The sequence below is a fragment of the Salminus brasiliensis genome, chromosome 21 (assembly GCF_030463535.1).
Source record: "Salminus brasiliensis chromosome 21, fSalBra1.hap2, whole genome shotgun sequence".
NCBI classification, from domain to species: Eukaryota; Metazoa; Chordata; class Actinopteri; order Characiformes; family Bryconidae; genus Salminus; species Salminus brasiliensis.
In genome coordinates, this window is record NC_132898.1 from 24,392,131 (window position 1) to 24,409,661 (window position 17,531).

The 17,531-nt window shown below is 42.8% G+C and overlaps 1 protein-coding gene across 2 annotated transcripts in view; it reads left to right on the forward strand.

Moving 5' to 3' along the window:
- The first annotated feature begins 211 nt into the window (after window positions 1-211).
- The window catches only part of slc38a3a (solute carrier family 38 member 3a), a 76,320-nt gene continuing 59,000 nt past the window's right edge, over window positions 212-17,531 (forward strand). For both annotated transcript variants that reach the window (XM_072666589.1, XM_072666590.1), the window contains exon 1: window positions 212-421. The gene's annotated coding sequence lies outside the window, so the exon portion shown is untranslated. The remainder of the gene's footprint in view (window positions 422-17,531) is intronic.

A 17,531-nucleotide genomic window follows, 5' to 3' on the forward strand; every position in this document is an offset into this window, starting at 1 on the left:
CTCGAATCACGTGACCGCACTACAGCACACTCCTGGTTAGTAAAGGTAAGGGTCGTCACCGACACGAATAAACACACTGACCGCCTGAAGCGCTCCGGCAGCGGGGACGGGGCTGGGGCCTGCCGGTGATTGGAGGGTTTGGACGGAGGGGGGCGGTAGAAGGCGGGGGTAGATGGAGGGATGGAAGGTTGGGGGGGTAGGAACGGGCTCATCATTTCGACCCAGTTTAAAACCACGGGGCAGCTCCAGAGCCGCTGTGAGTCGGAGAGGAGCGATACAGAGGAAAGAGAGAGAGAGAGGTAGAGAGAGAGAGAGAGAGAGAGAGAGGCATAGAATAAGAACGAGAGAGAGAGAGAGAGAACGCGCGCGCCTGCGAGGAGCGTGAGGACGTCTCTGCCGTCTCCAGCACGCGGTGTCGGGGGTGAGTGCGCACGCAAAACACTTTCCCCCTTTCCTTTATTGGGGGGGTTTGTTACCATTCGTGTCTCGGTTCCCCTCTCCGTTATCTTGAGTCTCGTGAAGCTCCGTTTTCTCGGTAGCGCGAGACTCCGTTATACGAAGGAGTGGAGCACGAGAGACAGTTGACAGAGAGAGAGAGAGGGGGTGGGGTGTGGGGGGGGGGTGTATTGGCTTAAGGAGGAATAGTTTGGGGGTTTGTGCTGTACTGAAACACCTGGATGGCGAGAGCACGCGCTTGCATGTCCAAAAGTATCTGGACAGCCCATCTAATAAGATGCTCTCATTCAGTTGCGCGCGCAGAGTTTGTGTAACCTCTATAGAGAAGCATTAAGCGATAGAACCGGACGCTCTTGTCACGGTAAGGTCACCGAACCCAGTGCAAAGAGTGGGCTAGAGGGGCGTAAAGCCTCCCAGTACCAGGTTGTTGATGTCCATAGAAAAGCACTGAGCAATAGAACATGATGTTCTGAAGCCTGAGCCTAAGGTCACCATGCCCAGTGCAAAGCCTGGCTAGAGGGGTGTAAAGCCCCCAAGAATTGGCATGTGCAACTATCTGGAGAGATGGAGCTCCATCAATACCTTTGGGATGAGTTGATGTGGCAGAACTAATCCAACATCAGTAGCTGACCTTACTGATGCTCTCATGCGTCTGAATGCAGTCAAATCCTCCTCACAGCAATGTTCCAACATCTAGCCTTGCCACAAGAGTAGATGCTGCAGCAAAGAAAGGAGAAGCTCTTTAAATGGCACGTATCTGACACTTTTCCCTGGATTGTATTGTTAACACTTTTAGGAACCTAATTTGTTTGCCTTTAAGGCTGACATATGTAAATGAGACCTGTTCTTATTGGCTGACATGCATTGTGCCTTATTCAACTAGCACTCATTCATTTGCACTCTCAGAGTGAGAATAATCTCTATAGAGAAGAAGCATTGACCAACAGAACTGGACGCCCGTGACCTTAAGCTCACTGAGCCCATTGCAAAGAGTGGGCTAGAGGGGTGTAAAGCCCCCAGAATTGGCATGTGTAATTCTCTGAGGTGATGGAGCTTTATCCAATGCCTTTGGGAGAGTTGGACTGTCAGAACTAATCATCCAACATTGGTGTCTGACATTACTGATGATCTTCTGTGGCTGAATGCAGTCAAATCCTCTGCACAGCAATGTTCCAACATCTAATGTTAAGAGTGGGGACTGTTACTGCAGTGAAGGATGGCGACGCTCCCCATTAAGAAGCACATATTCTTAGATTTACACAAGCTGTTTCGATTACTCTGCTTTTAAGACTGGCATATGTAAATGAGCTGTGTTCTGATTGGCTGTCATGTATTGTGTTTCATTTAAAAAGCAGTTTGTGCTGAAACACTCCTTAGAACTTCAGTATGAGTGGGCGGAGCTATTAATGTTGATTAATCAATTTTTCATTTCATAGCCTTGATTTTCGAATAACTGCTGGATAAGCAGGTGTCTACAAACATTTGGACATGTTATGTATGAGTATATGAGGAGCAGTGGAACTGTGTTCTCTGGAATGATGGTGCTCCATCGAATAATTTTGGGATGAGTTGGGGATGACGAGGGGTGGCGATCGTCCAGCATCCTGACCTCACTAACACTCTTGTTGCTAAATGCAATCAAATCCTCACAGCTATGCTTCAAAATCTAGTCTATTAGAAAGCTCCAAAAAGCATATGCTATTTAGTGTATAAAGGGAGTAAATGCATAAATATACAGTATGTGTTCGTGTAGGCCGTGTCAGCGTGGCCTTATGTTTGTTGGCTTGGGTGTCCTGACTCGTATGCCACTGTTGAGGATGGGCAACGCCTGGCCGAATGCTGCCTGGAGGACAAACCCAGTGAAAAAAAAGCCATTGACTGGATGTGTCCATCATTTCCACACAAATGAAACCTGTCATCAAAGTTATTTCCAAAAGTGAGTGAACTCACAGACAGGATAGTGATGATGTTATACATGCCATTCATGTGGAAATCATGGACCCTTTCTCCAGTGGCAAGAGGCATTGTCCTCTCTGCACGTCTGGCTCCAGCAGCATCAGTCATTCAGCAGGCTCTGTTGGAGGATATTGTGGAAAAGGTGCCAGTGATCATTCAGTAGCGGTTTATGGACACTCTGAGGCAGGTGGGCTGGTTAAGTGCTGGAAGGACAGAGAGTAAAAACACAGAACCCACAGAACCGAAGCTCAGAAGTTGAGTCATACGGTTGCTTTTGGTTGGTGGGATGGTTTGGTGACACTGAATCACTGCGATAAATATAGACTGTCCATTCTGCACTGTATAAAGTGATGTGTTGTTTAAACATTACCTCAGTGAGCTGGTGGTCTTTAATGGGGAGCTCTCTGAAACTCCAGTAGTGACATCAGTACAAGCTGAGACTGGGAGTTATTGGGAGGTATTTCAGGGAATGTCAGTGGACTTGGATAAGGGTAGTGTAGTGCAGGGTAGTATGATGGTTTGTTCAGTATACCGTTTAAAATTCGTCCTACGGTCGTCCTACTTCTTACATACTGTAATACTGTTGCAGCAGAATAAAATTTAGGGCTGCGTAAATTAGCCGCATCACAAACAGCTCAAATGCTTAGCACTGTGTTGCTAGTGGTAGTAGTCTAGCACACAAAAAAATGCTCCTGAAGGGCCCTGTGGGTGTTTTTTTTTTTTTTTTTTTTTACAATTGCCTGATTTAAAGTAAACCCTCTTTTGCCGGTCGAACATGTGATTACGGAGGAGAGGCAGATGCGGGACTTCCCTCATGCAATGATTAGATTTCCCCCCTGGGAATCCAACGAAATTTCAATATTTTGTGTTAACAGGCCAATTTCTGCCAATTTCTGTTGTGTCCAGTCTGGTTGGCTCCATTCAGAGCTGCAGTTGAGGCTGTAGCTCTGTCCAACCTGGTTGTGAAATAGATTTTTAAAAGACCCAAGGCATCGAAACTTTGAGAACCTGAAATTAGCACAGAACAAAAAGCTTTGAAGACAAGTTTCACGATGCACAAGCACCTAAAGAGAAAACACACAGGCCCAGTTTTAAACGATGGACCGCCACAGGCGGCAAAACCATCGTAACTATTGTCTATTCATGTTTAAGGCTGGACCTTAAAACACATAGGCTGAAAGTGTTAAGGGGTTAATACCTCTTGCACCATCGACACTGGCGACCGTGTACTTTGACACCAGAGTTGTTCAAACACGATGCTGGAAGCTGATCTTTCCCGCACAGTAGAACCTTGCAACAGAGGAAACAGACTCTAGTGTTTATATGTAAAGGAATTTGGGGATTGCACAGATAACTGGGTGAAGGTGAAGTTAGAAGGAGGTCCCATTTTCTCCAGAGATCACATTCTTTGTGTAGGGAATAGCATAAATACAATAGATCACACACACTTTGATTCTGCTGTTCTGCTGAAGTTCTTGTTTAAACTGACAGCTATGTAATTATATTAAACCTTTATTTACAGATTTGCACTTAATATAATCATTCATTTATGGTTTAGCTCTTAATATTAAACATTTATTTATGGTTTTGCTCTTAATATTAAACATTTATTTATGGTTTTGTCAAAAGAAAATGAAAATGAAGTATATATGAGGTATATGGAGGTAAATGCAGTAATAACAAGTTTATATATTATTATGAATTATTATTATTATTTCGTTTTGCACACTCAAATATATTGCACTGTTGTTGCTAAATATGTGTATATATATATATATATATATATATATATATATATATATATATATATATATATTACTAGTAAGCCACTGTTTTTAATAGGGTTCAAGTTTAAAAAGAAGTTTTCATTTGTCAGTCATTTATTTGGCAAAAATAAACAATACTTGAATACATTAAATAACAAATGAATAAATAAATGAAAATTCTGTGATTTACCATAAAACTGCCAAAATCTAGTTGAAAGCCTTCTTCCCTGGACAGTAGAGACTCTAACAAATGCAGGATACACTCTTTTTTCAATTACTGTTGAACTGTTTCAGAAAAAACAGTAAATGAGCAGGCGTCCCAATACTTTTGTCCATATTGTGTATATATATATTTTTTTTATTTTTATTTTACTCAAATCATTAAATTATTAGTTAAATTCAGCAAATAAGGATCATTTATCATATCTCGTTTCCTGTAGAGGATTTGTTCACTTATGAACACTTTAAATTAGCATGTGTCATTTAAAGACACTGGGGTGTCCAAACTTTTGCAAAAAACTACACTTGTCATGTTTCCCCACTTTTATCACACTCCAAATCCCTCAGCTTTTATAAAGTCTCTTTTATAAAGACTGGACCGTCTGTTCCGAGGCAGCCTGACCTGTGGGTCACACGGCGTCCTCACACTCCAGCTAGCACCTGCGTCCTGCTGGTGTGCAGGTTACTGCGCCTGCGCTGCAGGTGACGCTGGGGGGACGAGTGGCCCACTTACAGTGGCTGACACTGAGCGCCAGACCACAGCACTGATCAGTGAACTGCAAGCAAGAACTGTGCTGGAAACCAGTGGTTTGGGGACTAGGACTGAGAGCATGCACTCTGTGCAAGCTTGTGTGTGTGTGTGTGTGTGTGTGTGTGTGTGTGTGTGTGTGTTTATTCTGCCAAGTAAAGCAGGGTTGTTTGTGTACAAAATGTTTTTTTTTCTGTCTTTCCATCTTCTGGAAAGAAAACTACAGGCATCATGCTGACATTCGGGCCTTTGAGTAATTTAATAATTTCCACAGGCCTGAACTCATATTTAACCCTTTGAGGTCTAAAGTTATTAATGCTGTACTATTCCAATATAATCACGTCCATAATAACGCCACAGATATGCAGGGATTATTCCATGCAGTGGTGTCAGGCCGAACAGGACTAGGGCTTAAGGACGTAGGGATCCACTAATTGGCTCCATATTTGCATCACCTTTGTGCCACATGGCTCTGGATCTTTATATTTTCAGTACAGAATCATCAGAGATTATGTCTAATTACGAGGATTGTAGCGCACCTCAAGTGCACTGATCATTATTGTGGCGACTTTAGTGCACTGATAAAGTTATAAAGCCTGTATGAGTCGGCTACAGGCCTCATGCAACAGCACCAGCGCTGTGTTAGCACGGCTCGCCTGCCGGGCTCGGTCAACGTTGCAATCGCTGCGTTAGCGCGGCCCGGCTCGCTTAGTGGAAGCTAGTATTACCTTCACGATGCAAACACTTCAAAAAGGGAATTGCAGGGTTTCTCTATTAAAAGTTGATGTGTATCAGCTGTGCTGGACTATGTTCATGACTTTATGACTGTATATATTGTCTCGAATGCCAGGCCCACGGCTGTAGCTAGCCGTAATCATAGTGCTAACTGCATGACGAAGTCGTCACACATTCGTGTCAACCCTCACACAACCCTCACCCTCACACAGACATGTAGAGGTAAAGGTGCACGTGTTTGTCACTGTACAGTGTACACTGTACAGCGAAATGTGTCCTCCGCATTTAACCCATCTGGTAGTGAACACACACTCACACACACACATGTGTTAGGGGCAGTGAGTACACACACACACCCAGAGCGGTGGGCAGCCAACTCCAGCGCCCGGGGAGCAGAGAGGGTAAAGGGCCTTGCTCAAGGGCCCAACAGTGGCAGCTTGCCGAGCCCGGGAATCGAACCCACAACCCTGTTATCGATATCTCGGCGCTCTAACCGCTGAGCCACCACTGCCCATGTGTGATTCCTGGAACGCTATGTCTATATAATGGCCTTCTTGGTGTGTTTTGAGACGAGTGTAATATCTGCATGCAGATTACGCTATGCTAACAGATGAATTGCAGCGTTATATAGGTACATTAGCCTTGTAGTAAAGTAACTCACACAACTAAGGCCACGCCGTACCTTTCCATGCCGACGCAGCCTCAGTAAGCATTTCAAGTCAAGTCAAGTCAGATTTATTTGTATAGTGCTTTTTACAACTGTTGTCTTCACAAAGCAGCTTTGCATAATTAGTAATTAGTAAAAGACAGAGACAAAAAGAAGAAAGAACGTAAGACATGAAGAATCAAAGACCCCCAGTGAGCCCCAACGGCGACTGTGGCAAGGAAAAACCTTGGGAGGAACCAAGACTCACAAGGGGGCCCCGACCCGTCCTCCTCTGATCAGAACTATTTATAAATTATTGATAAAAATGACCAAACTAGATACAACAGATAGTTAATAGTGGTGATATTAATAGTGGCAGATACATAGTTACATAGAGTCCATTTAGGTTTTAACATGGTCACTAAACAGGTAGCAGTGGTAGGAGGGTGTGCCGCTGGTCTGTTATGGGTGGTGGTGGGTGGGGGGTCCGATGGTCGGATTGGTAGGTGGCAGCTGGTCCGGCAATAATCATGTAATATTTATACGTGTATAAGCCAGTAAAGTAAGCTGCTAGTTTAGGTGCTTGGCTAAGTGATGCTGTAGACTGCGTGCTAGTTATGGAGCTTTCTTTGAGAAACACGTGAGAAACATGTCTCCAGGCTGGAAACAGCTTGATATTTGTGAGCTCTCGTGGTTTTAAGACACTTCACACTGTATTACTCTTATTTTCTTAATAAATGTTGCATTTAAAGTTGCATTAAGTTCAGGTGAGAGCCCTAGTTAGTCTGAGGTAGCTCTACATAATGTCCACAGTCCTGCAAAACAACAACTAAACAAGTTTAGTTAGCAAAACTACTGAGATAAACAATTAATAATAATTAATATGTTGTATTGAATCACAGTGTTGAATTGATTTGGTGTACCGGACATGCTAGCTTGAGGGTCAGTTACAGTCACAAAAGTTAGACCACAAAAACCACAGTGAGAACATCCTTTTACTGAGGTATTGATGTACTAAGGGTATGTTACATGAATGGACTCCACGTCTAGCTGAGCGAAGTCACTTTGAGGTGTTTTGAGCTGTTGACCACAGCTTTGTAAATGACCACTAGTCCATTTCCAGCACTGTTATTAGACATCTTATAATTCCTGGTGACCCATTTAGCAGATAGCAGCACCCCTTTGACCGATGCAGATGGAGTACACAGAATTGGGGTCTTCTGGATGTATCTTGATTCATGGGGGGTTAAAAAGAAAAAATCTGATACCTCGAGGGTGTCTGTCAGACAGTTCGGCAAACAAATATTTAACAGTGCTACTGGCAAGTATTGCCCTTGATCCAGGGCCTTGTCTGTAAGATGATCGCTCTTATATTGTATGAAATTCAATTTCGCATTACTTCGGACCACTCTGAGGCTCCACTGGTTCAATCTCTCCTGGATCTTTTGGATCAGAGCTTTCATTCGGGTGTCTGCTGCCCTTAGGTCGTATTTTTACCTGCTCAGAAATGAAAAGCAAACATCTCTGACTTCAGTTGGCTTAAAAAGTATGAAAGGCAGATTCCAGTGAGATCCCGCTCCCTGTGTTTGGAGATTTGTTTGGGTCCATTGAGGATGGAATTTGGTCCATCATGGCTTTCTGAACTTCTGGACTAAGCTGTCCAGAAGAAAGGTCATAGTGCTCTGTAAGTGTTCGTACGAAATGTATGCAAGCTCATGTAGAGGCACCTTTGGCACAGTTGGCACGAGATGTGTGGGGCAAACACTAGCAGTACCCCAGTAGCCACTGGCTAGCCTCTAGTAGCCTGGCCTGAAACACTCCAGCATTCAAATTCCAATTCAGAGTGAATATACATTGTATGCACATCAAAATGATTAAAAATAGGTCGTCCTTCTTCTACTATACTTTGGAACATTGCTGTGAGAATTTGATTGCATTCAGCGACAAGAGCGTTAGTGAAGTCAAGATGTTGGGTAACCATTACCCCAGCTGATCCCTGACATCTCATCACAGAAGTACGGGATGGAGCACCATCATTACAGTGAACACCAATCCACTGTTCCACAGCTCAATGCTGGGGGGCTTTATACCCCTCTAGCCCACGCCTGGCATTAGGCATGGTGCTAATAGGTTCAGGTACTTCTGGACAGGGACTAGGATGGCTATGTGTCTGTGTCAATGGGTGAAACTTAAAATAGCTGAATGCTGTCATCAAAAGGGGTGTCCACAAAAAAATGGACATGTGTAATTAGCATCCAAGTGTTTGAATTGTACTAGCATATTAGCTTGGGGCTAGTGTGTTAGCTTGGGGCTAGTGTATTAGCTTAGTAAGAGTGTGTAAAGCATAGCGTTAATTTCAGATATTGTAGTTTTATGATGATGACTTATGTAATAAACTGAAAATGTAATAGTATTGAATAGTGACATCCTTACCTACTACTCAGTGACTTCACCGACAGAGGTCTAGTGCCCCTGCTGGCTGGCTGCAATATGGTGTGTAGCTCCGCCCACAGTCCATTTTACATCTTTTTTTCCCACCTAAATTTTCTTTCCATCACCAGTGTCTAATTCCAACTATTCCAACATTAGTTGTTCCTTGCCACTTTTTTGCCACTTTTTTGATTGCCCCCCCTCAAAATCAGAAGGCGGGATTATACTTATATAGTGATTAACAGCCTTTGCTCCAAGAGACCATCTGCAGGACCTGCATTGAGACTCGCCTACTCACTTGGTAGACGCCTCTGGTCTCTACTGTGAAGGCTCTGGTTACAAATTTGACAACATAGCGGACAGCTTTGGCTTCGTTTCTATAGAACGGAAGTGAACGGCACAATGGCGTCTATGGTTTTTGTAAGTAATGGGTCAGATTTGAAGTTATTTTTCCAAAAACCCTGGATCTCCAGCATGAATCTGATAGTTCTAGTAAAAAAACCCACAAAGTGTGGATGGAAACAAAGTTCTCCAGACTTGCCTGTGGTCACAGCCTGAACACCAGCCTGATGTTTGTGTTTGTTGGTGTTTGCTGGAGAACGGTGAGTCGATGTGTTATTGACTTACCAAAGAATGAAGGCCAGTGTTGGCTACAGCCGTGACATCATGGCTTCAGGACATTACTGGACATGCTAGCTTCTATTTATTGTTAGCCAGTTAGCCATTGTTCAGCTGAATTGTTTTGGGAAGGTCTTGTTCAGGCTCATGATGAAACACTGTCTGTAGTGCAGAAAGGACAGAGATATCTGGGTGTTGAGACTTTGAAGGGCTGCACATTTTCTTTTATTGCTTAACTAAGCTTTTCAAATTGATTAGATGGATTAACTACCAAAATATCAGTGATTACTATGCATTAGTACTGAGTAGTGACAACCTTACCTACCTAGAGACTCTACTCAGTAGAAAACATGGGCAGCACAACCTCTCTCAAAAGTCAAGCAACCACAGGTCTAGCGTTTCTGGTGGCTGGTTGCAGTATGATGTGTAGCTCCACCCATCCCCACATAACAAAACAGCCCATTTTCCATCAGCTTTGTCTCCTCAATAAAGGTTTGTTACAGTGGAATACGAGCCATTGATATTTCGTGGGAATGCTCAACCTCAACAAGGCCTGGGTTAGGCCCAGGTCCTAACCCATCATAACTCTCATCATAATGTTTGTGTGTTAGCCATCAGTAGGATTGTTCAGTGTCACGAGGAGTGGGCAGCGAGTAATGCCTGGACTTCCAGTGCAGCTGACACAAAACAAAAACCCACTCAAGGATATTTCCTTTCCTTGTTTAGGCTTTACAAGAGTTTCTAGTGGGAGTTGTGTGCGGCCTTTCACTGCGATTTAGAGGTTTATTGTTGCGCCCTGTGATCATCAAATAGCAGGAAAGCTACCAGAGGTCCTTCACATGACCCTCAACTGAGTTTGTGGCATTTCTACAGGGATACACTTAGTGCTGGTCAATATAGAACGTCTGTACCGGTATATCGGTAATGCAATAATGACTATATAGCAGGGCTTGTTAATACTTATTGTTATTGTGATAAATGAGCATATCCTGAAACCAAAACAGACCTGTCGCCAGACTCCAGATGATGTCCTGTGTTATCTGCTATCAAGATGTCAGCGGAAGATCCTTTAAGCCCTGTGAGTTGCGTGGTAGGTCCTCTATAAACATCATGGTGCTTTGGGTGCCCATGACCATGACCGTGTCACTAGTTCACCAGTTGTCTTTCCTCGAAGCACCTTTGGTAGGTACTGACCACTGCATACCGGAAACACCTGACAAGACCTGTCTGACATTTTGGAGATGTTCTGACCCAGTCGTCTAGCCATCACAGTTTGGTTCTTGTCAACGTGTTTCCTGCTTCCAACACATCACCTTCAAAAACTGAATGTTCATTTGCTGCTGAACATATACACCTCTTGACTAGGGCCAGTGGTTTTAATGTTATGGCTTGTGGCTTGTGTAAATACCTTTGTTGATCAACTGTTTAATGAATAACAGTGTTTCTGAGGCTCATGTGGATTAAAACCCATTTCGAAATCCAAGCCTTTACTTTGAAAAAGTGCAGGTCACAAGTTAAGTAATTTATCTGGTATGAGTCTGTACAGTTTTTAGTCCGGTGGGGGAAAATTCCACTGCTTGCCGCAGTCTCATTGGCAGAAGGACGCTCATGGATGGAGGTCACGTTGGGTCCGGCACAGCTAGATTATTGGCAGTAATCTGCATAGCCTACAGTCAGCAGGCTGGTACGGAACTAGGCCAAAGACCAGCTAGTATATCTGTGTCATTTGGGGGTTTTAGTGCGAGAGTGCGAGGCAATATCACGAGCCAATCAGAGGTTGTTTGCAAACGCGGCCCTCTGACTGGCCTGCAGAAAAGACGGGAACGCGTGCATTCTGATTGTATGACTGAAACTGTACAGGCAAGGATTTCAGGCCTGTTCTGACTGAGAATACTTGCTTCTGGAGATGCACTAATGCAGAGTTCAGAGCTAATGCTAACATCTGATATTTCTCATGTACAGAACTGCTGATGGCACTTTATAAATTGTAGAAATTGAGACTGTCCTGAAATCGTGTACAAGCTGTAATTTAGACACTCAACATTGCTTTTCCTTCAGATGTATGAATATCTTCTGTCGCCGCTAAAACCACAAGTGGAAACGCATTCCCTCGCCTTTACTCTTGAATTCTGGCTGATTAGATCTGAAACTATGATGGAAAAGCTCTGTTTTACTAGTGGGAGAACCGAGAGGAGGTGGCTAGTGCACGCGCATGCAATATAAAAAAATCATCACGTATTCACCACTAGAGGTAGGCAATTTATGATTAATTTCATCATCATGATATACAATCTGCTTTTTTAGAGCATGTTGTGAATATTAATAAGGTCTTAAAGAACTAGAGAGAATTAGAGAGATTACTTTACTAAGTATGGACTATAGTATTTTAGTAGCAGTTTCGTAATTTGTCACTACTGGTGTAGCTTGATTTTGTGTGTCAAAATATCATAATAACTATTGTAAATCATGAGAAAGTCTTTAAATATTAGGATATAATATTTTTACCCCTGTGCAGCACAATGTAACATAGGAATGTCTCTATCTATTTATTTTACCCCTCTATTTATTTAAAATTTAAATAGCGACCGTGCGAGTGGCCGCTTGCGAATATATCTACACAGATGGGCGCGGTGGTCTCGAAATGAGGTGTGTTCAGGTACATTTCTGCCGTATTGCTAGCAGTGCACAGTCCCACTGCGTGTGCCAGTTGGCAGCTATGCAAACTTTTACACCAAAAATAAACAGAATACAAAATAAAGTAACGTTATTTTGGAGGTGAGGCACTTCACCGCTTCAGCAAGCCTTCCCAGACTGTGTGCCATGCATCACTGAAATAGCAATCCACCAAAGTCAGACCGCACCTGGCTCTTAAAGGGACTGGCGAGTGACCCAAAGATTGGGTTATTGCACGTTACGCCCAAAACACACCCCTGAATAATTAATAATTAAGAGACTTTCGATCTGCACAAGGCGTACTTTTCCCGTCGCTACGATAGCAAAGACACACTGACACACCGTAAATTAAGCTGCACTGTGCTCAGTTGGCGGCTCGTCTAAAGATCGCTGAAATAGGGCCCCAAGTCCCTATTATCAGGCCACACTGATCAGATCTTTGGAGATCTTTAGCAACTATGAGATCGACTGAAAGACAAGCAACCCTGGATGAACCAGTCAACTAAATGTGCCTGAGAACAATCGAAAACTCTCTAAAAAGTTCAGATGACTGGTAGTTTTTAGCCTGCTAGCTAATTTATCTAAGCCACGATAGCCAGCAGCCAGTCCAAACACAGCAGATCCGGTCTCTCATTTTGCCATCTATAACTTCTAATACCAGTCGCTCAACTTTGTTATCTCAGACACAAGTTTTTATCGTCAACACTTTGTAATCTAAGTGTTTTCAGTGTTCTTTCTGGCAGGCAGAATTGAATTTGAACTCTCTCCTGATTCAGAGCAGTGTGCAATTGTCATGACGTCAGACCGACGGTTTAACATTTAAAACTGTGCAGTGTTCACTTTGTCACCCCGTGAACAAACTGAATGTTGTATTTTTCGGTTTAAAATAAGGCAGGATGAGATTGTATGGGTGCCACGTAAACTCAAGACCACCCACGGTAATACTGTATACTGCGATATTTGTTTTTAGAGAGGTATAATGGAATGGAAAAAGTGGCTACTGCCCAACTCTAGTGTATGTTAGCATAAGTGTTGGCCTCCACTTGGTTCTGAATGGGCTCCTTAGTGCTGGTTTAAAAACAAAGAAAGGTGTGCGGTTCTCCCGCTGGTAAAACAGAGAGTTTCAGTGACAGTTTTTTAAAGGTTCAGATATTATATCTGAACCTTATTTTCAGATATTTACATGTTCCACTGTAAAATAGCTCCACACTGCAGACTCTAAACACTTTTACTGACCTCCTAAAAACATGCCATCTGGGCAGTAATGTCCAGAATCGGATCAGAAACGGGATCAGGATTAACATAGTCGATATCCGATCCATTAAAATATGCCTGGATCTGCCCCAATCCTGATCTACCGGATTGGATCAGGACATCTCTATTATAAATGGTTATTTCACATCAGTCACAGCAAACAGTGGCAGTGTCAGCCTTTAGAAGGTCGCTGCTTACCACTCATCATCAGGCATTAGTTAAGTTATTTTACAGGTGCAGCAGAACTGAATTTTTAACCATTAGGGGGCGCACTAGCCAGGGCTGGACAAATGACTTGTTTTAACTAAATACCACGAAATGAAAAGTCTCTCCTGAGCTAGTTTAAGTTAATAGCTGTGTGTTAGCACTGAGGAAGTCAATGCAGCAGTGTCTCAGCACACTCACCCTGTAGCACCATTGTTGGAGGGGAAATGAATTCAGGCTATCACTTCTGCCTCGTGACTTCAGCGCATTTTAATTGGGTATCTCCTGATGCCGCTGGCTGCGTGATTGGTCGGTCGAGTTCCTCTGCAGATCATGAGTAGAGTAATGTTTCCAGCTGGCCAGTGCTTCACTCTGTTCCCATGATGCCATGTGACGGAATGGAAGCTAGTTGCAGGGGACACCGGAGAGGGTGTCTCTTTGTTTTAGGGTCCGGCCCGGCTCGGAAATGGCACAGAGTGGCGTTGTGGTGGGTGGAGGGGTGGGCGGAGAGGGCACAAAGGGCACAGAGGCGTTTGTTTGGTTGCTAGTCACACTCTGCTTTTGTTCCTGCTGGCGTTCCAACATCTGGAGGCTTTCCTCCATCATCAGTAGTGGAGCACCTGACCCACCCGCTCTCTCTCCCTCAATATCTTCCTTTATGCTGCAAAACCCACCACCAGCTCTGCTCTCACATGTCACGGAAGCACGGAGAGCACAAGAGGAATCATGAAGTGCTCTCTTGGCCTCTGGAGTGGAGCACTGACAGACACCAAAGGTTGGAGTAGGTTCTGTCAGAAATGAGTCTTCTGAAACTGGAACTAACATTAGTATAAAGTGTGCAGCAGTGTGGTGATAGAGGGCAGTGTGATCAGTATGGGGCTCCACGCTCAGGTCAGGTCATGCATATCCTTCAGAGAGGTCACCTGACTCACCACTGCCTACTGTGCCCTCAGTCTCTATCCCTCCACAGGACCTGTGATGGAATAGGCTCACACTGAGTGTGCGTGTGTGTGTTTCTGTGACGTGAATGCAACTACCTGTGATGCTGTGTGTGTATGTGTGTGTGTGTGTGTGTGTGGAACCTGAGCGGCTGTGACGGAATTGGGAGCACAGCTCTATAAATAAATCACATCACCACTGACTCACTCTACACACCTCTGACCACAGAGAGAGAGAGAGAGAGAGAGAGAGAGAGACAGAGAGAGAGGGACTAAAAAGGAGACAGTAGGTAAAGGACAAAACGAGACAGACAGATGTGAGAGATTTAGAGAGAGACAAAAAAATAAGAGAAATTAAGATAACCACCCACATCCATTCTTATCCAGACCCATGCCCATTCATATCTATACCCATACCCATACCATCCATACCCACCCATACTGATGCATATCTATACCCAGACCCATTTATGTCTTACCCATACGCACCCATACTCGTCCATACCCATTCATATCTATACACATATCCGTCCACATCCATACCCACGCATACCCATTATTACCCATATCCACAATACCCATCCAAATCCATAACAATACCCATAATTATACCCATCTATACCCATAACAGTCCATACACATTCAAATTCATACCCCTACCCATCTATTCCATTCTTATCCAATACCCATACCATCCATATTTATACCCTTCTATACTCATACGCATTCATATCCATGCACAGACCATCCATATCTATATCCATCTATACTCATACCCATTCATATCCAAACACAGACCATCCATATCTATATCCATCTAAACTCATACCCATTCATATCCATACACAGACCATCCATATCTATATCCATCTATACTCATACCCATTCATATCCAAACACAGACCATCCATATCTATATCCATCTATACTCATACCCATTCATATCCAAACACAGACCATCCATATCTATATCCATCTATACTCATACGCATTCATATCCATGCACAGACCATCCATATCTATATCCATCTAAACTCACACCCATTCATATCCAAACACAGACCATCCATATCTATATCCATCTATAATCATACTAATTCATATCCATACACAGACCATCCATATCTATATCCATCTAAACTCATACCCATTCATATCCAAACACAGACCATCCATATCTATATCCATCTATACTCATACCCATTCATATCCAAACACAGACCATCCATATCTATATCCATCTATACTCATACCCATTCATATCCAAACACAGACCATCCATATCTATATCCATCTATACTCATACCCATTCATATCCAAACACAGACCATCCATATCTATATCCATCTATACTCATACCCATTCATATCCATACACAGACCATCCATATCTATATCCATCTATACTCATACGCATTCATATCCAAACACAGACCATCCATATCTATATCCATCTATACTCATACCCATTCATATCCATACACAGACCATCCATATCTATATCCATCTATACTCATACCCATTCATATCCAAACACAGACCATCCATATCTATATCCATCTATACTCATACCCATTCATATCCAAACACAGACCATCCATATCTATATCCATCTATACTCATACGCATTCATATCCAAACACAGACCATCCATATCTATATCCATCTATACTCATACCCATTCATATCCATACACAGACCATCCATATCTATATCCATCTATACTCATACCCATTCATATGCAAACACAGACCATCCATATCTATATCCATCTATACTCATACCCATTCATATCCAAACACAGACCATCCATATCTATATCCATCTATACTCATACCCATTCATATCCATACACAGACCATCCATATCTATATCCATCTATACTCATACCCATTCATATGCAAACACAGACCATCCATATCTATATCCATCTATACTCATACGCATTCATATCCAAACACAGACCATCCATATCTATATCCATCTATACTCATACCCATTCATATCCATACACAGACCATCCATATCTATATCCATCTATACTCATACCCATTCATATCCATACACAGACCATCCATATCTATATCCATCTATACTCATACCCATTCATATCCAAACACAGACCATCCATATCTATATCCATCTATACTCATACCCATTCATATCCAAACACAGACCATCCATATCTATATCCATCTATACTCATACGCATTCATATCCAAACACAGACCATCCATATCTATATCCATCTATACTCATACGCATTCATATCCAAACACAGACCATCCATATCTATATCCATCTATACTCATACCCATTCATATCCATACACAGACCATCCATATCTATATCCATCTATACTCATACCCATTCATATGCAAACACAGACCATCCATATCTATATCCATCTATACTCATACCCATTCATATCCAAACACAGACCATCCATATCTATATCCATCTATACTCATACCCATTCATATCCATACACAGACCATCCATATCTATATCCATCTATACTCATACCCATTCATATCCATACACAGACCATCCATATCTATATCCATCTATACTCATACCCATTCATATCCATACACAGACCATCCATATCTATATCCATCTATACTCATACCCATTCATATCCAAACACAGACCATCCATATCTATATCCATCTATACTCATACCCATTCATATCCAAACACAGACCATCCATATCTATATCCATCTATACTCATACCCATTCATATCCAAAATGTAACTAAATGTTCATGTAATGAAGACCTGCATATGCAGTGGTTATTGATACTAATAGTCTTCACTAGCTAACTAATCTTCTTCCGTTTTAGGATTGGTTATCGGGTCCTGAGGGGAGGGGCCTCTTAGAGTTAAGTTACCTTTAACAACTAGTGTTAATTTTGATCTTTCTACACGTATGTAAATATGTTTGTGTGTGATGTCAATAGCGCAGAGCACCGCAGCCTAAGAAACCTGACCTACTGTCCTTTTTTGAAGCCTCCTATACTTTGGACCCTTATCCGTCTCTATCCATCCACACGCAACAGACCACACGGAACACTTCTGTGTCGTTTACTGGCGTCGCGTTTAAC